Raw genomic sequence first — 25257 nt, forward strand, 5'->3', positions numbered from 1 at the left:
CAACAACACGGACAGGGGAATATACAAACGCGATTACGGAACCGCCGCTCCCCGCCGCTCGCCGACCGGCCAGACCCGGGACGCCCCAGCCCGCTTTTAAGCAGCAACTTCCTGCCCCCTCCCCCGGCAGCTCAGGGTGGGCGTGGCTCACATGGCATGGAATACCAGGAAAAGTTAACCCTATCCCCACCGGAACCAGGACATTATCCACCCCTTATTCCATACCATCTATGCCATGCCCAGCAGGTTCCAATGAATTGCCACCACCCATGAGTCAGTGTAGAGATAAAGTACTGGCCATTTTTCTCGCTCAGCAATGTCCAAAGCCAGCTGAATAGCCTTCACCTCTGCAAACTGGCTCGATTCACCCTGTCCCTCACTGGCTTCTGCAACCTGTCGTGTAGGACTCCACACAGCAGCCTTCCACTTTCGATGCTTTCCCACAATACGGCAGGACCCATCAGTGAACAGGGCATATTTCTTCTCATTTTCTGGCAGTTTATTATATGGTGGGGCCTCTTCTGCACGCGTCACCTCCTCCTCTGGTGACATTCCGAAATCCTTGCCTTCTGGCCAGTCCATGATCACTTCCAGAATTCCTGGGCGACTGGGGTTTCCCATTCGAGTTCGCTGCGTGATCAGTGCAATCCACTTACTCCATGTAGCATCGGTTGCATGATGTGTGGTGGGGACCCTTTCTTTGAACATCCAACCCAGCACCGGCAGTCGAGGTGCTAAGAGGAGCTGTGCTTCTGTACCAACTACTTCCGAAGCAGCTCGAACCCCTTCATATGCTGCCAATATCTCTTTTTCTGTTGGAGTGTAGCGGGCTTCGGATCCTCTGTATCCACGACTCCAAAACCCTAGGGGTCGACCTCGAGTCTCCCCTGGTGCTTTCTGCCAGAGGCTCCAGGTAGGGCCGTTCTCCCCGGCTGCGGTATAGAGCACATTTTTAACATCTTGTCCTGCCCGGACTGGCCCCAGGGCCACTGCATGGACTATTTCCTGTTTGATTTGTTCAAAAGCTTGTCGTTGCTCAGGACCCCATTTAAAATCATTCTTCTTCCGGGTCACTTGATACAGAGGGCTTGCAATTTGACTGTAATCTGGGATATGCATTCTCCAAAAACCCACAATACCTAAGAAAGCCTGTGTTTCCTTTTTACTAGTTGGTGGAGACATAGCTGCTATTTTGTTGATCACATCCATTGGAATCTGACGGCGTCCATCTTGCCATTTTATTCCTAAAAACTGGATCTCCTGCGCAGGTCCCTTGACCTTACTTCGCTTTATAGCAAAACCAGCGTTCAGAAGGATTTGGACTATTTTACTCCCTTTCTCAAAAACTTCTTCTGCTGTGTTGCCCCATACAATGATGTCATCAATGTACTGCAGATGTTCTGGAGCTTCACCCTGTTCCAGCGCAGTCTGGATCAGTCCATGGCAAATGGTGGGGCTGTGTTTCCACCCCTGGGGCAGTCGATTCCAGGTGTATTGGACGCCCCTCCAAGTGAAAGCAAACTGTGGCCTGCACTCTGCTGCCAAAGGGATTGAGAAGAATGCATTCGCTATATCAATCGTGGCATACCACTTGGCTGCCTTGGACTCCAGTTCGTACTGGAGTTCTAGCATGTCCGGCACGGCAGCACTCAGCGGTGGCGTGACTTCATTCAGGCCATGATAGTCTACAGTTAGCCTCCACTCTCCATTAGATTTTCGCACCGGCCATATGGGACTGTTAAAGGGTGAGCGAGTCTTGCTGATCACTCCTTGAACCTCTAGTTGACGAATCAGCTCATGGATGGGAATCAGAGAGTCTCGGTTAGTGCGATACTGCCGCCGATGCACCGTTGTGGTAGCAATTGGCACCTGTTGTTCTTTGACCCTCAACAACCCCACAACAGAAGAATCCTCCGAGAGACCAGGCAAGGCAGACAACTGTTTAACTTCCTCTGTCTCCAAAGCAGCTATGCCAAAGGCCCAGCGGTACCCTTTTGGGTCCTTAAAATACCCTCTCCTGAGGTAATCTATACCGAGGATGCATGGAGCCTCTGGGCCAGTCACAATGGGATGCTTTTGCCACTCATTCCCAGTTAGGCTCACTTCTGCCTCCAGTACAGTCAACTCTTGGGATCCCCCTGTCACCCCAGAAATACAAATGGGTTCTGCCCCTCTATAGCTTGATGGTATTAAAGTACACTGCGCACCCGTGTCCACTAGAGCCTTATACTCCTGTGGGTCTGATGTGCCAGGCCATCGAATCCACACCGTCCAATAAACCCGGTTGTCCCTTTCCTCCACCTGGCCGGAGGCAGGGCCCCCCTAATACTGGTCATAGTATCCATTACTCACTTCTTGCATAAATGACTTGGAAGTTCCTTCAAGAGGATCAGAAGCAAGATCAGGCCTTCTGCTTTGTCTGGGGAACTGCCCGCTGGAAACTGGGGCGGCACTTTTCCTGGAGGGATCCCCTTTTGTGGTTGTCCTTCCTTGCAACTCCTGTACCCGTGTCCGCAGGATCGAAGTAGGTCGTCCATCCCACTTCCTCATGTCCTCTCCGTGGTCCCGCAGGTAGAACCACAGGGTGCCTCGTGGTGTGTACCCTCTGTACTCTCTCTCTTGAGTGGGGAAATGCCTGCTTCTAATAGCTGAGATGCTGGCCCGTGCAGGTGGGGAGTAGAACATATTCTCTTCAAGTTGCTGGACCTTCCGCGACAGTTTCTCCACAGCTGAGACAAGGGGGGAAGAGAGACTTTCTTCATATCGCCGGAGCCAGCCAGCTACCTCATCCACCGTTGGTCCCTCTTCACCTTTCCATTCCATTACTGCCAGGGAGTTGGCATACGATGATGGTGCGCTCCGTACAAACTTCCGCCACATGGGCCTTGTGCATCGCACCTCATCAGGGTCTGTGGGTAAGTCGGCATTGTCCAAGTCATAATAAATCATCTCCCGCACGGCTAATTCTCTCAGGTACTGGATACCTCTTTCCATGGTAGTCCACTTGCTTGGCTGACATACAACATCCTCACTGAAGGGGTACCTCTCCCTCACGCCTAACAGGAGTCGTTTCCAGAGGCTGAGGGCTTGGGTCTTTTTCCCAATCGCCTTGTCAATGCCGCCTTCCCTAGACAGGGATCCCAGCTGCCTGGCCTCCCTACCCTCTAATTCCAGGCTACTGGCCCCATTATCCCAGCACCGGAGCAGCCAGGTGACAATGTGCTCGCCTGAAAGTCGGCTGAAATCTTTTCGCATATCCCGCAGCTCACTCAAGGATAGGGATCGAGTAATTATCTCTGGTTCTGCCTCTTCCTCCTGCTCCCGTGATGGCCCTGGTTCATCATCACCTCTTACTAAGCGAACTGATTTCTTTGTGTACTTCTTCTTCTGTATGGGGGCAACTGATACCGGCACGGGTTGGTTCTCTGGTTCAGTGGCAGGGGCCGCCGCAGGGGCTGCAGCAGCCGCAGGGGCCGCCGCAGGGGCCGCCGCAGGGGCCGCCGCAGGGGCTGCAGCAGCCGCAGGGGCCGCCGCAGGGGCCGCCGCAGGGGCTGCAGCAGCCGCAGGGGCCGCCGCAGGGGCCGCCGCAGGGGCTGCAGCAGCCGCAGGGGCCGCCGCAGGGGCCGCCGCAGGGGCTGCAGCAGCCGCAGGGGCCGCCGCAGCCGCAGGGGCCGCCGCAGGGGCCGCCGCAGCCGCAGGGGCCGCCGGTCTGGTTTCCATCTCTTCACCTTGAGGGTGCTGCATAATTCTGAGCAGTGCCTGGTAGATACTGGCCAGGGCCCAGCACAGCGCGGTGAGCTGTGCCTCTCTAGAATAGCCACAACATTTTCCCTTCAAATATTCTACCACTTTATCAGGGTCCTGTAATTGTTCAGGGGTGAAGTCCCAGACCATTGGAGGTGAGTAGTTCTCTAGGTACCTGCCCATGCTCTCCCACATGCCATGCCACCCCTGACTATCCAGCCTCGGAGCAGATCTCCGGGTGGTAGTCTTAAATAGTCGCTTAACCCTAAACAAGACCTGGAACGTATTCAGGAGACATAGCACTAGGAACACACTAGTTTGAGTATCCCAAGGATATTCACGATTCTCAAAAGCTGTCATACCTGACCCGAAGGAGAAAAGGGAGGCAAAAGGGCTGGGGAAACTATTAACAAATTCTGAGAGACGGTGTCCAATGTACGGACAGGACAACAAAACCACATAAACACCCCAAAATAACCGTCTGAACAGTGATGTTATCATATCATAAACAGATATCGCACAGGACAGCAGAATGATAATCCTCATCCCTCTTCCAGACATGGTAAACAGCATCGCAGGGAGTACATAAGCCATATAGGAATTTATGTAACACAGCCATGAGAACAAACCAAGCAACATGATGACCAGTGACTACTTACCTAATAAAATAAATGCATACAAAAAAAACCCAAAACCGTTTTTTCCACGTTCTAGTTGGATTCTGTCGTTATGTCAACCCTTCAAGCCCCACGTTGGGCGCCAAAAAGGACTGTCGTGGTTTAGCCTCAGATGGCAACAAAGAACCACGTGCCGCTCGCACGTGCCTTCCTAACACAGGAAGGATCGTAAGAAAAGGCAAGACTCTTGGGTTGGGACAAAGGCAGTTTAACAGAACAGCAAAGGGAACAGGCAAACAACAACAACACGGACAGGGGAATATACAAACGCGATTACGGAACCGCCGCTCGCCGACCGGCCAGACCCGGGACGCCCCAGCCCGCTTTTAAGCAGCAACTTCCTGCCCCCTCCCCCGGCAGCTCAGGGTGGGCGTGGCTCACATGGCATGGAATACCAGGAAAAGTTAACCCTATCCCCACCGGAACCAGGACAATATCGTACAGCGGTGGTGGCGGGGGGGGGAAATTCTGGAGATTTTATTTAACTCTCACTCTACTCCCAGGCAAATTTTCTTAGAAATACAATACTCCATAGAGATCATCTGAAGAAAGTAAGATTTCCCCCTTTCTTATATGCATTTTTTAATCCAGAGACTCAAAGGATTTCTTAATCAATATCAATAAACAATGTGGAAAATATTAGCACCCTGTTCAGGAAAGTTAATTACACTTGTTTTGATTCTGTGAGTTAGCACCTAATTTAGTCAACAAACAGTAAACCCCTCCTCTAATTTATGCAGAAATCCCTGGTTTTAAATCAAATATTTAGTAGGAGCAAGGCAGAGTTGCTAACTGTATGCAGAAGAAATTACTAATGCAGGGGGACTTTAGATATTGGCTTTTACAGCTTAGTGACAGAGAATATCCGAACAAAAGATAGGGTAATGTGATAGGTCTTTTCCAACCTTGCCAGCTCTATTAGTTAGGAACATTTCCCTAATATTTACTATACGTGTATTTTCAGCTAGTTTATACCTATTAGGTTTCGTTCAATTTTGTCAAAATAGTTAAGGAGTCATTTACACTGTGTATTTTTCTTTCTAATGTTTCATAACAACCAGGAGAGTCCAAACTTTTAATGACTACTTGTCTTATTTTACTAAGAATCAACAAATAATTGCTAATTGTTAAAGAATGATTTTATCTTTGCCACATGTTATAAGCCTTACAAAGCAAAATACGTTATTGAAACCTCTAATATTCTAAAGAATTTGCTAATAGTATTTTTTGAAAATTATATGTTTGAAAATGCTTTAGGATATGTAAATTTATATGGCTTCAGGTGCTGCTTGGGAGGTGTCCTTGTTTGAGGTAAAACAGAACCAATTTTCTGTTCAGTAATTTTACTTTCCAGCTAAGCTTCTTCTAACTAACTGAACTGTCTGAAATTAACAGCATATTGTAGAGACACTGTTTGCTCTCAGAGTGATAAGACCTATGTTTATAGTTCATGCTAAGAAATGGTATGCAGAGAGGCTCTTGCTTATACTTACTGCTATAACAACCAAGGTCAGATAACTTTGTTATTTGCCCCATTGGAGGGGCGTAAATGGAAGAGCATAGAGGGGTCGCACCTGCAGGGAGGAGTGGACAGGACAGGTGACCCAAAATTGACCAACTGGGTATTCCATCCCATCTGTCTCATGCTCAGTATAAAAGCTGAGGGATCAAAGGGTCATCTCTCTTTCTTCAATGGCTGATGTCCGAGAAGGACCCTGTCTGTTCATCTGCCTTTGATCCCGATCCCTGCATTCCTGAATCCAGATCTGGAATCCAGTTCCCACCTGTCGCTGACTCCAGTCTGGGACTTTCCCTGTGTCTGCTGGTGATGTGATCGTCATCCTGGAAGCTTGATACTGGTTTTGTATTTATTGTATGTATTTCATTATTCATTCCTTTTTATTATTTCATTAATATTTTCATTAAAGTAGTTCATTTTTTTTCTAAACTCATAAGTCTCTTCTTCTGTCTCCCTCCTCTCCTTGGAGAGAGAGGTAGGGGAGAGCATCTGTCATTCATTTCAGTGGCCAGTCCCGCCCAAACCACAACAGGAGGTTACAAAGGTAGGGTCAACAATGAGAGTTTCTTAAGTTGCAAAGTGAGAGTTTAAGTTGCACTTAAGAGATCACTTGATTGCATATAGTCCTGAGTTACTTCAATGAGGAAAGTATAAAAGTGGAGCATGTTCAAAGAAGGGCAACAAAGCTGGTGAGGGTTCTGGAGAACAGGTCTTACGAGGAGTGGCTGAGGGACCTAGGGTTCTTTAGCCTGGAGAAAAGGAGGCTGAGGGGAGACCTTATCTCTCTTCAACTACCTGAAAGGAGGTTGTAGAAAGGTGGGGGTTGGTCTCCTCTCCCAAGTAACAGGCAATAGGACAAGAGGAAATGGCCCCAAGTTGTGCCAGGGGAGGTTTAGATTGGATATTAGGAAAAATTTCTTCACTGAAAGGGTTATTAAGCATTGGTGATGGTTGAGTCACCATCCCTGGAGGTATTTAAAAGACGTGTAGATGTATTGCTGAGGGACACGGTTTAGCGGTAACTTGGCAGTGTTAGGTTAACGGTTGGACTTGATGATCTTAAATGTCTCTTCCAACCAAAACGATTCTATGATTCTACTTGCCTGGTAGCTGCACTGATGGGGCCTTGGCAGCTCTACTAGGCCAATGGCTATAGAGCTCAATGGGCATTTAAAACTAATTTATTGACAGTACTTCTGGCATTCAGAGATGCTAATGTTGACGTACAAGGCAAGTACTTTTGGTAGCAAAGCCTCACATAGCAGAGCAATCACAGCAATTTTTGACAGAAAGCACACCTCTGAAGGCTTTAAGATCCTTGCAGCCTTTAAAAATTTCATTCTAAGCCAGCCAGTTGCAAGATATTTCAAAAGCTTAAGCTTCCTATGATCAAAGGCGCTCTTGAATAACGCTTTTATGTTCTCCTCCTTAAATCCTGTCTACTTGGCAGTGTTGGTGAGGAATTTGGCAATTTATTGCTTCTACTAGCAAAGCATATTGAAACATGCAAACTACATGCATATAACTCCTCAACAGTGGCACATATTCTGTTGACATCTCAGGATATGACAACACATAGCAATATTTTGAGAAAACCAGATTGCTATTTATTCCACCATTTAATTTAGAATGCAGAAAAGTGATCAATGTTTAGTAATACCACTGTAGGCAAGACAAACATGTAGTTGCCACTTTGTAAGTCATATACTTTGAAAGTAACATCTATTTGAAAATAAAATTGGGGACCAAATTTTCAGTCTCTGACTTGAAAAATTCTTACCCAGTTTTGCTTGCTGTCTTGTCTGCAAAGGCAGGGTGTATTCAGACAGCTTTTTGCATGTGCCAGGTGGTTCACTTCATCTTTTCATTAGTGTATACAAACACAAGTTTTGCATTATAGAAACCAGATGTCCATTCACTTTTCTCACAGACCCAGTTTTGCCAATAATGAATGCTGTTAGTGATGAGTTTGTGATAGACCATATAGCTCCTCACCTATATTTTATCCATACTGTGTTTATTAGCATAAAGTAAAAACATTCAGTGGGACAACTCAACTGTACAACTTGTGCCAACATACCTTCTCCCATTTCAGCAAGGCTGGTCCAAGGCTGTAATCACTAGATGTTTTTCGTTCAGAGAGTCTCCTTTGGGGGTCCCTTCTCTGTCATTGTCAGAATATCTCCGTCAGGCAATCTTTGTCTTAGTCTCCCACCTTTATATTTGATATAAACTATTTTATCTCTCTTTTTGTATAACACAGCTGAATATGACTAAGTGTGCAATTTGTCCACAAAACCTACATGATTATTGGTAATGGGTTTAACCTAGAGCAGGGTAGGTTTAGATTAGACATTAGGAAGAAGTTCTTTACTCTGAGGGTGGTGAGACACTGGAACAGGTTGCCCAGAGAGGTGGTGGAGGCCCCATCTCTGGAGGCATTCAAGGCCAGGCTTGATGAGGCTCTGAGCAACCTGATCTAGTTGAAGATGTCCCTGCTTACTGCAGGGGGGATGGACTAGATGACCTTTAAAGGTCCCTTCCAACCCAACACATTCTATGATTCTATTCATCCTTGCTGTTATGACAAACACAACTTCTCTTCTTGCCAGGAGGGGAGAAAGAGGGTGGGACAAAAAATAGGTATATTGCAGCCTACTGCTGGGCTATGATTCCTGTCTGTTAGCTCAAGTTTGAGTAACAGTGAGAACAGGGAGGTAGGAGCTGTTTCCACTAAGAAAATAAGCTACTGGGAAAACTACCAACTAGACTCAACTCGCTTTCTTACACAGGTCTGTGACCTACTGCTACCTATTTATATTCTGTTATAGTCTAGGCCCCGATCTTGGCTTTTAATTCCTTGATTTCCTCAAAAATAAAATAAAATAAATAATTTTAACATTGCAAAATATAAGCACCTGTGGACTCTTCCAAAAGATTTGAATCAGACCCCCATATTCTGCATGCAAAATGAACAGGCAAGCAAATACATAAGCATAAGTATTATTATTTGCCAGTATCTACAAGTTTTACAGCTATCTATGTAATACAAATACATACCTGGTTCTTTTTTTACATGTATCTGTTCATTAGAAGTTTTGACATTTTTTATCTTAATGGAAGTCATACTGGGGAACATGCACCTTTTTTGGAAGCATCAGCAATCTCCACTAGCAAAATGGAGAAAGAAACATCTAGGACACTCTGGCAGGCCAATGCTCTGGCATTTCAAGTTTATTCCAGAAATAATTTGTATGAAAGTGCAATATGAGATGTAAGTCTGTTCCTTAACAATTTGGAAAACGTATGAAAGAACAGCTTCAGATGAGACAAACATCCTAGTTCAGCCATTAAGGCCCCCTCTTCATTTACCAGGACAGGCTTCTTCTTACACTACTATGGTACGATCATGTTCATACTCGAACTTGTCACTATAGTTTTGTGCATACAGAAAAACCACTCACTAGAGGGAAAGACTGCATAATCAAGGATCATCTACCTCTTTGCTTTTCCTGTTGTAGCCAACAAATTAAAAGCTATGAGGAAATGCTAATGGGCTATCTTCTGGCAATCAGGATAAAGAGATTTTTAAGCTGCGGAAGAAATTATACTCTCTAGCAATAACATCTGACCAGACAACTGATCTATCATAAAACAGGGTTTTGTCTAAGCAAAAAAAAAAACACAACTTCAATAAAAGCTGATATTACTTCTACCCTGCATACAAAGAGCAGCAATTCTGTGTAGCAGAAGCAATTGTACTTTAGGGGAAGCAGAAAGGGTAATACTTGCCTCAGTGTTGCAATTATAGCTGCATATATGGCAGTAAGGACAATACAGAAGCACTGCTAACACTGATGTCCTCATTCAGGGAGAGATGCTGAGCAAGTCAGGGAAACAATGCGGGCCAACCAGTGCTGTAACTGTCAGAGAGCTGGAGATGAGAGAGACAATCAATGGGATTGAGTGCACCCTCAGCAAGTTTGCCGACAACACCAAGCTATATGGTGTGGTTGATACGCTGGAGGGAAGGGATGCGATCCAGAGGGACCTGGACAGGCTTGAGAGGTGGGCATGTGCAAACCTCATGAAGTTCAACAAGGCCAAGTCCAAGGTCCTCCTGCATGTGGGTCAGGGCAATCCAGGGCCAAGGCTGGGTGGAGAATGGATTCAGAGCAGCCCTGAGGAGAAGGACTTGGGGGTGTTGGTGGATGAAAAGCTCAACATGAGCCGGCAATGTGTGCTTGCAGCCCAGAAAGCCAACTGCATCCTGGGCTGCATCAAAAGAAGCGTGTCCAGCAGGTCAAGGGAGGTGATCCTCCTCCTCTACTCCATTCTGGTGAGACCCCACCTGGAGTACTGCGTCCAGCTCTGGAGCCCCCAAGATAAGAAGGACATGGACCTGTTGGAATGGGTCCAGAGGAGGGCCACGAAGATGATCCGAGGGCTGGAGCACCTCTCCTATGAGGACAGGCTGAGAGAGTTGAGGCTGTTGAGAGGAGAGGACACCTTCTAGCAGTCTTCCAGTACCTAAAGGGGGCCTAAAGGAAAGATGGGGAGGGACTCTTTATCAGGGAGTGGAGCAATAGGACAAGGGGTAACGGTTTTAAACTGAAAGAGGGGAGATTTAGATTAGATATCAGGAAGAAATTCTTTACTGTGAGGGTGGTGAGGCACTGGAACAGGTTGCCCAGGGAAGTTGTGGATGCCCCATCCCCGGAAGTGTTCAAGGCCAGGCTGGATGGGGCTTTGAGTAACCTGGTCTAGAGGGAGGTGTCCCTGCCCATGGCAGGGGGGTTGGAACTAGATGATCTTTATGGTCCCTTCCAACTCTTAACTGTTCTGTGATTCAATGTGTTGATGTTAGAACTACTACTGAGGACGAGGAGTCTAGTCATCCTGAGAGTATCATTAGGGCATTAGAAATGTGGCTGTATCCATCAGATTGACACTACATTAATAATTATATTCTAACAGCTACTTGTTTTTAATATTGCTTCTGAATTAATTAATTTTTTGTAATGCAATAGTTTATTTTGAGGGTCCTCCTGGGATTTTTCATATGATCTCTTACAAAAATAGAACTCCTCCTCTGTGCATTTCAAAGTCGATCCTGGGCAATGGAATGTTTTTTAGTAGAACATTTGCACATCTATTAATATGCTGAAAAAAACCTCAGATACAAATTTTCAAGCTTTATAGTCTATGGTTAGCTAGCCTCTGCACTTAAGCCTGTAAAATGCTTGAATAATTTTCAAAAGTTGAGTCTTAATAGAATGTTATGTAAATTTACAGGATTAGAACACAAGTCTGTTTTCAGCACCAAAATCATTCAGTGACCTGATCACATGAAGTGCTGTGTTTTTATAGTTATCATAGAAGACTCGAAGATAAATTTTTCAAAATTATCATCTTTAAGATTATTGGTTGTAGTGGCTTGAGTTTCCATAAAAAAATGTTTAGAGACATTGTAATAAAGGAAGATACCTAGAAAAGATATCTTATTTGTCATATAAGTGTTCTGAGAATGACAATCTATAATAGAATTTTTCAAGTTCAGAAGTTAAGAGGTTTTAAACAGAAAGAATCTTGTTGAAAATCATGTAATGAGAACTAAGTGATAACAGGTAAGCCAATGCTGCCCGGTTTTTTTTCTTTTTCACAGACTGAAGTGATAGCTTCCTCCTTTCTTTTTTATTTCTGTTATTCTCAAGCCTGAATGAAAACATTCTGTCTAAAATGAGCTGTGCATGAAATTTTAGTGTTATCTTACGCAGTATGTAGATACATTAAACGCAGGTTTGGAGATAACTGATCTGAATAGGGAGGAGATCTTTGCACAACTTGTGTTTTTTTTCTTATCGCGTCACCTACTAATTATCCTTCTTGCCTCAAAGCAATAGAAATTATGCAATTGGGCCTTATATCTCAATATATCTTAATATTAATACCTTAAATTGGACATCTTATAGCTAGAGTGATGCTATGCACACCATAGCACAAAAACAGGAGTTACTGTTAGGCCATTATTTGATTTTATTTTATCACAACTCTGGATTGATATTTTTTTCTGTCACAGTGTTCAACAGCAAACTATGCATTTTTGTTTGTGAATTAGAATAGTGCTTAGCCCTCCACAAAAGTTGAAGTACTAAAGTTAAAATACACATTGTGCCTACGTGTGCAGTACGTCAAGACAAAGTAATGTTGCAGGAGAAGTAAGATCAGAGAAATGTTTGGTGTTTTGAAATAATTGGTAACCAGATCCATTTTCTGATTCCTGTTTCATTCTTTGTGTTTATCAGTAGGAGGCCTGAAAGGTGGTAAGTGTTACTGGGCAAACTAGATGATTTAGCATCCCTTTTTAACAACCTAACTTGATGAGCAGCCACACAGGCTTTAAAAAGTAACGCTGATTCTACAGTCAGAAACAAAGTGCATGTCTCTAAACATGGTATTCAAAACAGTAGTATTAGAAGAAAGTATCTTAGTTATAACAGATTATAGTTAACAGTGCTGCTTATGTCTCGCAGATAGAATCTCACACAACATAGAGAGATGTGAAGACATATGCTTTTAGAGGTATATATTGAAAAATGGGCTATATTTGTAGGTATAGAAGACTGTGTGTTCAGTTCATTTTTGAGGATCATAAAGGCTCTTGGTTTTCCTGTCTGGAGCAGACTTGCGATGGATGCAGGTCCCACAGCTGTCCACAGGGCCTGGCAAGTGCTTGGGGTGGCATGGTCGGTTTGGCTGAGCTGGGTTGTACAGAAGAAGGTGGTGCAATAGGAGAGTTAGGAGGGGGTTTAGGGGGATAACTCAGGGAGATGGGAGTCCTCTTGGGGTGGAGGTGTGTTGAGGAGCGTGAAGTGGCTTTGAGTGTGTGAGATCAAGGTGTGTCTTATCGCAAGAAGGTAAGGAGGAAGGGGGACATGGTGGGAGAGTGAGAGAGATGTGTAGAGCTGGCGGCATTGTGGGCAGACGGGCTGGTGAGGAGCAGAGGAAGTGATGATCCAGCAGTGGCTGGAAGGAGCTGCCATCCTGTACAGATGAATTGAGGCCTCTAATGGCCTGCATGCTAACTCAAGCTGAGCTGCTTTGTCTAAACTGTCTATCCCAGTTTATTCCCATTTCCCAGGCTTGTAAATAACATTGTAAATAATGGCTCAAGCTGTGAAATATTGCAGTTTTAAGCATGAAGAGGAAGGTTTTACTACTCACAGGGTCATAGCTAAGAATAAGTGAGGTAATGAGACTGCCTTACATGTAACTGCTCGCTTGCTGGGGATGGGGTGAGAGTTCTGGCAGTATTGCCAAGATGCAGACACTTTGCTTTTAGCTGAACAGAATATTAGCAATCTTGGTGGCATAGCAACCAGAGCAGGGGAGTGTGAAGGCCGATCTTATTCCTCTTGAAATTCATCACAAAGCTGACCTGGACTGAGGTGGTGTGATGGTTTTGGCTGGGATAGAGTTCATTTTCTTCATGGTAGCTAGTATGGGTCTATGTTTTGGATTTGTGCTGAAAACGGTGTTGATAATACAGGGATATTTTAGTTACTGCTGAGCAGTGCTTACAGAGTCAAGGCCTGCTTCTCACACCGCTCCACCAGCGAGTAGGCTGGGGGTGCACAAGGAGTTGGGAGGGGACACAGCCACGAAAGCTGACCCCAACTGACCAAAGGGATATTCCATACCATATGACGTCATGCTCAGCATATAAAGCTGGGGGAAGAAGAAGGAAGGGGGGACATTTGGAGTGATGGCGTTTGTCGTCTTTGTAACCGTTTGTCTTCTTTGTAACCATTACGTGTGATGGAGCCCAGCTTTCCTGGAGGTGGCTGAACACCTGCCTGCCGATGGGAAGTAGTGAACAAATTCCTTGTTTTGCTTTGCTTGCATGCGCAGCTTTTACTTTACCTATTAAACCGTCTTTATCTCAACCCACAAGATTTCTCACTTTTACTCTTCTGATTCTCTCCCCCATCCCACTGTGAGGCGAGTGAGCAAGTGGCTGTGTGGTGCTTAGCTGCTGGGTAGGGTTAAACCACGCCATGTGGTCAGGCTCAGCCTGTAGTCCTGTCAGTAGTGTCTTGGGGGCACAGCCAAATATCGTAGAATCATAGAATGGTTTAGATTGGAAGGGACCTTAAAGATCATCTAAGTTCCAATCCCCCTGCCATGGGCAAGGACACCTCCCACTAGACCAGGCTGCTCAAAGCCCCATCCAGCCTGGCCTTGAATGCCTCCAGGGATGGGGCCTCCACAACCTCCCTGGGCAACCTGTTCCAGTGCCTCACCACCCTCACAGTAAAGAATTTCTTCCTGATATCCAATCTAAATCTACCCTCTTTCAGCTTGAAACCATTACCCCTCATCCTATTGCTATGTAAAAACACTGTCCTGTTATAGATTGTGGCCCAATAATTGACAGGAACCAGTCCAATTAATCAAATTAGTTTATTAAGCAAGCGGCAGCAAGCAAAACAGCGCTGGGCGGCCGGGGAGTCTTTGCTCCGCCAACGGCGCACACCCACTTCCCGAAAGTAGCTGATTATATACTCTTCTGGTTCCCGTATATGTGTCAATCCTGGTATATTCCGTGTCTGAGCGACGTGTTGCTAGGGGGTCGGTCTTGTCCCGCCTCCTGATGGTCGTGAGGCTGAAGGCTCCTCATCTTTATCAGTGTCCTTGGGGAGACTCTTTTCAGCTTATCTCACAACTTAGCTCTTCCCTTTGAAGTGTTAAAACACACCAGATGCCTGTGATTTAGGCCTTGAGGTGTCAAAGTGCCCCGGACAGCACACCGGATGCCTGTGATTTAGGTATGTGAAGAGTCGAAACAGTGTAAGTTTTCACCAGCCTTTAAGAAAGCCTGATTTGATTAACAAACATGATTCTATTTATTACAATCCCCCCCCCTTTTTTTTTTTTTTTTATTAACCATTTTGTTCATCAAATCTTTGGAGTTCAGCGTGACTTAAAGCTAATGTTTCTTCTATTGCTGGTTCCTGATCTAATGACACGTATTTAGCCCTGAGAAGCATTAAATGGGCAGCTTCCAGTCTGCCCTTTACAATTTCAATTTCTCTGTTCAATATACAAGGGCCAAATGTTAATCCCAAAATTAATAGTAGCATAGGTCCCGCAATGGTAGACAATAGCGTAGTCATCCATGGGGAATAATTGAAACAGGATTCATACCAACTTTGCTGTGCTTCTCTTTCTTTCTTTCTTTTTTCTAATCCTTCTCGTAGTTTTGTCATGGTGTCTCTAACTACTCCAGTGTGATCTGCATATACGCAGCATTCCTCATCCAGAGCAACACACAACCCCCCTTGCTGTGCAAACAATAAGACACCTACAAGATTTAGTAAAATCAGAATTAGAGTGTGGCGAGAAGGGTGGAAACCCGGCCGGGTAATAAGTTTAGTTTGAACACTCACTCCAATTACCCAGTCCTTTTCAGTGCTATCACTCCTCCCGGGGCATTTCGTGCGATTCCCTTGGTTAACACTGAGGCAGTCCTCCCAGTGTCTTTGTACAGTCCCACTCTTTGGGTTCTGTTCTCCACGGCTTTGTACTCCTCTGCCTCGCTCGTCAACTCGGTTGCTTCGAGCCACGAGGGGTATCATCTTCTCGGCAGCAGGGGTAGTCTTCAGGAGAATAAATGCAATTTTTAGTCTCTTGCTTCTGTGCATTTCAGGTGAATCGCACTGAACCCCTTTAAGTGTCTTGTGACAACACACTTTAATAATGTCAATTACAAATGGAGCAGGTTCGCGAGGGTGATAGCAATAGTACTCAGGTTTAATACCCCGTGCAAATATCTCCCGCCATTCACTCGATTGCTCCTGGATTTCACCATTAAATATTTTTATGTTTAGAGCCAATTTGGTGAGCTCACGCTCTTTGTCCCCACAAGGTTGGCAAACCCCTCGAGGGGGTATCCCGTAATGGCAATGGGTCCCCCTCCGTTCTCGACACCCTTTACAAATAAAACAAATAAAAAGGATAACAATTACAGCTCAGAATGTCACACTTGATTCTTATGTCCCCTGTATCACCGTAACCGTACCCCACCGATATGCTGTAGTCGCTCACTCGTACCACAGTTATATGTGTGTCCATTTACAACCTCCGGAAGGCAATCTTCAGATCTCCAGGCGGGCTTGTCACTTCCCAAGAATAGTGTTTTTTTTTTTGTTGTTTGGTTTTTTTGGTTTTTTTTGGTTTTTTTTTTTTTTTTTTTTTTGGTCCTTTTACGCGGCTCGCATGAGTCCAGCCTCTCTCTGCTGTCCGGATGGATGGCTGTTTCTGTGGTGAGTAAAACGAGATAGGGCCCTTCCCAATGGGGGTTAATGAGGACTCTTTCCATGATTTGATTAACACTTTGTATCCTGGCTTTATGTTATGCATGGCTACATCCAAGGGGGGTCTCTGTACTACTAAGCCCTTATTCCGCAGCTTTACTCTCCTAGCCATGAGTTGAATTATATAAGGTCTAATTTGTGAATTTTCAAAGTGGGGGTGGTCCTGCGGAATTTCTAAATCGTATGGCATCCCATGTAACATTTCAAAGGGGGAAATTCCTACATCAGTTCGGGGCTGTGTTCTTATATTCAATAGTGCTAAGGGGAGGCACTTTACCCATGACATCTTAGTTTCTAACATCAATTTTGTGAGCTGTGTCTTTATTTCCCAATTTACTCTTTCTACCTTTCCCGAGTTTTGTGGATGCCAGGGAGTATGATATTCCCATTTTGTCCCCAAAGAGGAGAGAGCTTCCCTTGCTATTTTTGAAACAAAATGGGAGCCCCTATCAGAGTCTATTACCTCAATGGATCCATACCTAGGGATTATATTTTCCAGCAAAGTCTTCACTACAGTTTGAGCGGTGGCTCTAGCTGTCGGGAAAGCTTCCACAAAATGGGTTAGGTGGTCTATGATTACTAATAAGTATTTATATCGTCCCACCTTTGGAAGTTCAGTGAAGTCTAGCTGGATTTTAGCAAATGGTCTGTGAGCCAGTTCCCTTCCCCCCAGGGCTTTTTCCCGTAACTGATGTTTATTGACCCTTTTGCATGTCATACATTCGCTAACTATTCTCTTTGCTATGTTATATACACCAACGCACATATACTTTGTGGCAAAATGATCCACTAACGCCTTAGTTCCCCAATGGGTGTTCTCATGGAATTTTTGCATGATTTTCAAAGCCAGAGGTTTTGGGAGAACTTCCCGGCCATCCGGGAGTGTCCACTTTCCTTTTTCTGTCTCCCTGATTCCCATCTGAGTCAGCTTATCTTTTTCCTGCACTGTAAAACTCAGGATTGAGTGAATTTTTCCGTGTAGATGGCAATGGCTATACTTGGGGTTGTCACACTCATCATAAATTAGACATCTGCAAGGGACTGCATCGATTCCAAAATCCTTCCAACACTCATAACATGGGAATTCGTCTGATTCCTTCCCACAAGTTATACAGTCCTCCCGAGTTCTTTTAGTCTGGATCACCATTAATGCCGCTCTTTTTGCTTCTTGATCAGCAAGATTGTTTCCTCTGACTAATGGGCTTAATCCTTTTTGGTGTCCTTTTAAATGTACTACGGCTATTCCCGCTGGTCCTCGTAATGCTTGTAAGACCTGGATTATTAATTCCTGGTGTATTAATCCTTTTCCTTGAGAATTTATTAAACCCCTTTCTTCCCAAATTTTTCCAAAAGTATGCACTACGCCAAAGGCATATTTTGAATCCATATATATGGTTCCAATTTTACCTTTTAAAAGTTGCAAGGCTCTTAATACAGCATATAGTTCACAAGCCTGTGCAGACCAACTAGGACTCAGAGGTCCTGATTCTATTACACTAAATGTTTTCCCATCAATGATTGCAAATCCTGATTTTTCTCTTTCCTTCAACTACCCGGGATGATCCGTCTACAAATAGCTTTTCTCCTTCTCCAAGTTCTTCCTCATCTAAATCTGGTCTGATTTTTGTTTGCTCCTCAATGTTGTAAAGACAATCATGATTTATTTTGTCACTCGGCTCCCCATACAAAAACTGTGCTGGATTCTGCACGCTTGTTACCTCGAGTTCCAGTTTGGGAGAGGAAATTAGGATGCCTTTATATTTTAGGAGCCGGGGCATCTGTTATCCATTTGTCAGCTTTTTGTTGCAAAATTCCCCTGATGTTGTGAGGTGATAATACCCTCAGTTCTCCTCCAAAGGTAATTTTATGGGCTTCCTCTACCAAAAGGGCTGCGGCTACTACCACTTGAAGGCAGGTAGGCCAACCCCTACTTACAGGGTCCAGGAGTTTAGATAAGTATCCCACAGGTTTCTTTCTTTCTGCCCATTCTTGTGCTAATACCCCAAATGCGGTCCCTTCATCAACATTGATAAATAGATAAAATGGTTTCTTTACATCTGGCAGGCTCAAAACTGGGGCATTTACTAAATCAGTTTTTAGTGTTTCTAATTGTTTATCATCATCCTCCGACCATTTCAATAATCCATCCTTAGTTAATTTGGTATAGAGGAACTTCACCTTTTTGCTATAGTTCTCAATCCATTGCCTGCAATAGCCAAAGAGACCTAATAATTGCCTAACCTGTCTTTTAGTTCTAGGAGCCGGTAATGACAATATGCCATTCACCCTTTCGGGGTCTAATTTCTTAGTTCCCTTGCTTAGTCTGTGTCCCAGATATTTTACTTCTTTCTCAACAAATTGTAGTTTTGATTTTGATACCTTCAATCCTTGTAAACTCAAAAAATTTAGTAACTTAATACTTTCCTGCCTCACTTTTTCTTCGCTATCACCAGCTAGGAGCAAATCATCCACATATTGGACCAGTGTGACTCCTTCACTTAACTCGTACCCCTTCAGGATTTGTTCTAAGGCTTGTCCGAACAAGTTCGGAGATTCGGTAAACCCTTGGGGCAATACCGTCCGCCGTAATTGTTTCCGATGGTTATCTGGGTCTTCCCATTCAAAAGCAAAGTGATCTCGGCAATCTTCTTTGAGAGGGCATGCCCAGAATGCATCCTTCAGATCTATTACACTATACCATTGATTATCGGGCCCTATTTGACTCAGGAGGGCGTGTGGATTCGCCACCACCGGGAATCTAGCTATTGTTCTCTGGTTAATTTCTCATAAGTCATGTACTAACCTATATTTTCCATCCGGTTTTTTTTTTTTTTTTTTTTTTTTTTTTTTACAGGCAGGATGGGAGTATTAAAAGGAGACATACAGGGTTCTAGCAACCCCTTTTCAAGTAATCTTTGGATCTCAGGTTTCAAACCTAGCCTCCCTTCTCTAGGAAGGGGGTATTGTTTTATTCTGACTGGTATTTCTGGGTTCCTTATTGTTACTGAAAAGGGTTCAATATCTAACTTACCTACTGTTTCCGGGGTGTACCAGACTTCAGGATTTATTTTCTCTTCATCTATTACTCGTAAGGGACACAGTTTAATTTTTTTTTTTTTTTTTTTTTTTTAGTGTTTCATTTTTTTTTACTTCTAAGCCAATTCCTAATTCAATCATCAAATCTCGGCCCAATAAATTATAGTCTGCTTCAGGCATGAGTAGCAGGGACCCCACCCCTACCTTAGAATGGGTTTCAAAAAACACATCCTTTATTACGGGTATTCCAAAAGGTTCTCCTTTTGCTCCAATAACCTGTATAGTCGCCGAGGATATTTTACATCCTTGGGGCTATTTTTGAACGGTAGATCTTTCTGCTCCCGAGTCCACTAGGAACTCAATTTCTTGTTGCTGGGGACCCACATTTAGTTTTATCAAGGGCTCTGTGGTTTTTTTTTTTTTCCTCGGGTTCCCAGCAAATAGAGCCCCTGACACCCCTAGTCTTTGAACATTTTCTCATCCATCATTCTCTTTCTGCAGTCCTTTGTAACATGCCCTTTTCCTCCACAATAAAAACAAACCACAGTTCCCCATTCTCTCCCTCTTAAAGGTTTTCGGGTCTCCTGTCTTATCTGGCGAGCTTCAAACCCTTTTCCAGGGGTTGACGTCCTTTGCCCTTCTCTGACTGCAGCTACCAACATTCTGGCTTGTTTCTTATGTATTTCCTCCTCCCTGCGGACATACACTTTCTGGGCTTCCCTTAACAATTCATCCAAACCCCTATCCTGCCAATCCTCCACTTTCTCCAGCTTCTTTATAATGTCCGTCCATGATTTAGCTACAAATTGTTTTTTTTTTTTTTTTTTTCCTACCCCCCTGTTTCTTCTCTCTCAAGTGATATAGATTTACTCTAGTCTCTGACCTTATCCACAAGTGTGCATATTCACTCTCCTCCAGGCTAAAGGGTTCCTTAGAATTAACATAAAATATGTAAAGCCTGGCATATCCAATCTTCAAAGGACCCAAAAACGGGCCAATACAGGTGGTCACTTCTAATTTGCTTCCCACCCCAAACTTCCATACAATAACGTATCATTTTTGCTTTATCCTTACCCTGCCTAGAAGGGTAATCATCCCAATATTTAATCATTAATCCTAACGAACTGTCTGGCGGTATGTGGGGTAACCTAACCTTAGGCACCGACCCACCCATGGGATCAGAAGGCTTGCTTTTCTTCAGTCCCATCTTCCGGAGTGCCTTCACACACACACACAATCTTTTCCCCCTGTTCGTGGCCCAGTCCCTCGCGGGAGATGGGAACCGCACTACTAAGGGGTCCCCACTTGCTTCGTCCTCAAGTGGACGTCTCACACAGGCACACTCCAGGATACCCAACCCCAACCGAACGGATCACCGGCCTATACTTACTCACTCCTGAGTCTTCGTTCGGGTCTTCGTGCACAAAGTTTACGGGGTTGCCGGCTTTTATTTGCTTGCTGCCGAATTTCGAGTTCGTCGGTAGAGGTTTTGGGTGTAAAAACCCCCAACAGGGGCCGCTTACTCAGCGGGGCGCCCCCCCTGTGAGGTTTACAGCCAAATTGCCTCTATCCGAGTCATGGCACCAAATTTGTTATAGATTGTGGCCCAATAATTGACAGGAACCAGTCCAATTAATCAAATTAGTTTATTAAGCAAGCGGCAGCAAGCAAAACAGCGCTGGGCGGCCGGGGAGTCTTTGCTCCGCCAACGGCGCACACCCACTTCCCGAAAGTAGCTGATTATATACTCTTCTGGTTCCCGTATGTGTCAATCCTGGTATATTCTGTGTCTGAGCGACGTGTTGCTAGGGGGTCGGTCTTGTCCCGCCTCCTGATGGTCGTGGGGCTGAAGGCTCCTCATCTTTATCAGTGTCCTTGGGGAGACTCTTTTCAGCTTATCTCACAACTTAGCTCTTCCCTTTGAAGTGTTAAAACACACCAGATGCCTGTGATTTAGGCCTTGAGGTGTCAAAGTGCCCCAGACAGCACACCGGATGCCTGTGATTTAGGTATGTGAAGAGTCGAAACAGTGTAAGTTTTCACCAGCCTTTAAGAAAGCCTGATTTGATTAACAAACATGATTCTATTTATTACAGTCCCTTGTCAGGACTTTTCTGCATCATGTCATTGGCTTGACCGGACTGTTGGCAGCACTGACCATGGTTCAGAGTGTGCAGAAGGCAATCTGTCCGAGGGGGAACAGGATATTGCACATCCGCACCTCACCCGGCAGAGGGCTCCCCTTCTAAGCTAATAAAAATCAGGCTTTATATCTGATTTAATGGAGAGCAAAATGCATTGTTAGCACCATACCTCGCAATGCTGTATTCTTGGTTTAGATTTTGACAGTAGTGTATGCTTTATGTTTCTCAATATCTATTTAAAAGTATTTGGTATAACTGAAATATTGGAATATTATTAGAATTTTTTACAGATTAATATGTATGTGTGTATTTGTATGTAAGTATGTGTAACACACATGCAAGCCTGTTCAACCTGATCAGTTCTCTTCCTGCTTCATACATTGCAAATACAAATCTGTAGATTCAGTGGGCACCACTCAAAGTTTTGAAATTTAGATTTAAATAAAAGTTAAGATGGGGCAATTGTATGAAAATGCAGGTGTGTGCATAACGGTGTCTTTTTTTGAGAAGACACATAATTCCCTTCTGCAGGATGATTAGGAACTAATTTTTGCACAAAACACTGGAATCCAAAAATAATTGGACTTGGGAACAAAGCCTTATCTTTTGTCTCTGTTTGGGTACCTGTTATTTTTAAAATGATAAACAATTAAGCGAACCAGTTTTGAGTTGTCTTATCTCCTTTGAGAATATGCTTCTGTATTGTGGCCTTATTAAGCAAAAAGTGTTATCAACACCTTCTGTAATTTTAACAGTAAATAGGAGGCATATCAGTTACTGTCAGAAACTGGATTTTTCCTCTTCTCCTGCTGTGTGTTGTCATTAGTTCAGAAACGTGGATTACCGTCTCCATTTGAAGTAGGCTGTACCTTTATGATTGTGCTGCTTTAGATTATATATAGAACTGACAATTGTTCAAGTAGGCAAAGGCTAAAACTAGAAAAGGTTATAGGATATTTTGTTATAGGTGAAGCTAATCAATAAACTGTAAAACATCAAAAATGTACTGCGGATATTTGGGATTTCATTATGAGGTACAAGTGGGTTTGGTATTTTGTAGCATAGGAGGATTTTGGCAGGTGGAGTGTTCGGGAGGTGAAAACTTCAATGCTGTTTGACTGCCGTAAGGAGCACAAGCTGATCTCAAGGAACACAGCTACTAGAAGTTCTGACTGTTTCCATCAAGTGGGAGGAAAATATTAATCCCCTTCTCTTCTTTCTCTGAATTAAATCTTGTGGTCTGCTTCTCCTTTCATTTTGGATTTATTTCCTTGTAAAAGTATAGCTGGCAAAGAAGTTAACCTCTGTAGGCAAAGGGGAGCAGGCTCTTCAGTTCCTGTTCTGTTCCTTTAGCAAGTCTGATCTTCACCAAACACTAAGGCAAGGAAAATATATTTAACCTAAACCGCTCCCTTTCTGTACAGTCCCTTTTCCTGCCTGCCTGCCCAAGAAATCAACAACCCTGACATACTGGAAAACACCATGGATACAGACAGGTGTTTTTTCTATTACTTTCGGTTTATGGAAAATGGATAAAATGCCTCACAGCTTCATGCTCAAGATTTTCAAGCAACACCTGTATTGTGATCTAGCATGAGTGTGTAGGAGGTGATGCTGTGTTTGCAAGCAGGCTATTTTGCTTGTACAGGGCTGCTCTGAGAGATATAGGTCTTTTCAAGGAAGATTTTGATTCTGAGGTTTTTTTCTGCAGTTAGTTAGCCACTTCCTGTATTTGGCTGTTTATGGTGTTTTCTCGACTTTAATACTGCACTCATCAGCCAGTGACAGCCTGTTACAATGTTCTTCTCATTTACTTAGCTATAAATGAGAAAGTTAGCCTTGCATTGGCCACTTGTTAGCTGATGACAACTTTTACTTTGAATCTGGCTCCCCCTCCCCCACCTGAAATCCCATGCTCAGCAAATATTTGAACTTGCCCAAGTTAATCATGAAACTGAGATCTTTATCTGAGAGATGTGCAAGCTACCGAGGGTGGTGGTTTCTTTTTTTTTTTTTACAGTACTAAAGTGAGGTTCACTTTTTAATGATGAACCAGAGTAAGTGGATACTTTCTGCACAGCACAGAGCTTTAAGCAGTTAAAATGAGAGAGAAGGCTTGGATTTTCTCACTGCATGTTACCGCTCTTTTAGAGATTTTTATGGAACATTGGTTGGAAAGCAGAGCAATCTCTTTTTCAGAATTTTTTTTTGCTTAGTTGCTTCAGAGAAGCTTCCTATTAAAAGGAGTTTTGTGGGGGTTTTTTTAAGCAAGATTTTTATAAGAGAAAACCAATTAATTTTTCAGATTATTGGATTGTATTTTCAGACTGTATTACAAGGACAAGCATTTGTGATGCGTAATTTACAAAGTAAGTGATTTTGAATTTCTGTGTGTTTTCCTCATCACCTCGTGGAAATATTTTGCTATAACTGATTACCAGGTAGAGCTTTCATAGTTTTAAGATACATGAATGAAAGTCAAGTATCTCAGTACCTCTTCAGGTTATATAGGGAATGGGGAATTGCCTCCTGTCTTGCCTGCAAGCCAGTCTAGTCTGAGCTGAGCACTGACTTGATTATACAAGTGTGGGCAGTCCAGAATTTGGCCACCAGTGAAACCCTAGAGAAGTAATTTTTCCTGAAAGCCTTTATTCAATGGAATAAAAAAATCTTGCTGATCACACATGAGACCTAAATGCAGCAATGTAGCCTTTGTAGGAAATCTTTAAAACCCAATTTATAGAATTACCTTGGCATCTCAACTTTGGGTAGCAGGTGGGCTAAACCTCCAATTTCAGTGTTTGGACTTGTGTCTGGGATGATTTTAAGTATCCTATTTCATTTTGGAAATGGAAGGAATCTTTGGAGCATGTCTATCTAAACAGGGAGGGGAGAATCTACTTCAAAATGAATTTAAGCTTATATAAAGCAAACTAGCATGCATTTTTTGGTAGCTGTTGGTTCTCCAGGCATGTTCTTATATGTTAATGCTTGTCCAAAGGGGGTGAGCTGATAAGGGGCACAGAGGGAGGGTAGATGTGTGTGAAATATTTGGGAAGGATATAAATTGTGTTAATTTTTTTAATGATTATTAAAGCACATTTCAGCCGCACCAGGTTTTCTTATGATGTAAGCACAGATAGTTGCTACTGCTACTCTTGGTTGTGGTTATTTTTGGTATCTGGATTTCTGCCCCTGTAGATTATAGTGAGTATAAAGCATTCTGATTGCTTTACATAGCATTCTGCTCTGGAACTAATAGTCTATTCTGTACATGTTTCTTCCAAGAGGTCTGAGAGAGTTACGGTCAGCAATGAGGGGAGTTAAGAAGGAATATTTCTAAATTATAGGAGAATACTGATGACATAACATCAAGTGAGGAAGAAGACACTGACAAAGACTCTTGCTTTTAAAAACAATTAACTTGGTAAATATCTCAATGAGAACAGAGTAGAGAAACAGTGTGAAAAGGCAGACTAAATCTTGTTGTATCCTGACAGACTGGCTTTTTATGTTCAGCAAAATAATTTTTCAAGATCTCACTCGGTTTTGACTTTCTTCCATGTTTTAGGAAAGTCTGCTGAATGTAAGATTACAATATTTGATTTTTAGATTTCAAAATGAGTTAATCCAGATCAATTGGAATTGTATTTTTTTACAAAATTATAAGGCATCTCTGCAGCAAGCACATTTTATATAATAATATCAAGTACATCAGACCTGTGTGTCCATTAAAGTTATAGAAATCTGTACAGTTTAAA

General features: G+C 43.6%; 1 protein-coding gene and 1 long non-coding RNA gene across 20 annotated transcripts in view; one reads left to right on the forward strand and one right to left on the reverse strand.

Moving 5' to 3' along the window:
- Positions 1-25257, forward strand: part of LOC141735462 (phosphatidylinositol 3-kinase regulatory subunit alpha-like) — a 72521-nt gene that overhangs the window by 38643 nt on the left and 8621 nt on the right. For 2 of the 19 annotated variants that reach the window (XM_074568310.1, XM_074568301.1), the window contains exon 1: positions 23160-23865. The exons of the other annotated variants lie outside the window; for them this stretch is intronic. The gene's annotated coding sequence lies outside the window, so the exon portion shown is untranslated. Of the gene's footprint in view, positions 1-23159; positions 23866-25257 lie in introns of those variants that run through there. 19 annotated transcript variants of the gene reach the window in all.
- Positions 15952-21097, reverse strand: LOC141735463 (uncharacterized). The gene is made up of 2 exons (XR_012584743.1): positions 20743-21097; positions 15952-16287 (listed from the first exon to the last, which is right to left on the reverse strand). It is a non-coding gene; the product is annotated as an uncharacterized LOC141735463 (long non-coding RNA).

This window comes from Larus michahellis, chromosome W, assembly GCF_964199755.1.
Source record: "Larus michahellis chromosome W, bLarMic1.1, whole genome shotgun sequence".
Classification (NCBI taxonomy): Eukaryota; Metazoa; Chordata; class Aves; order Charadriiformes; family Laridae; genus Larus; species Larus michahellis.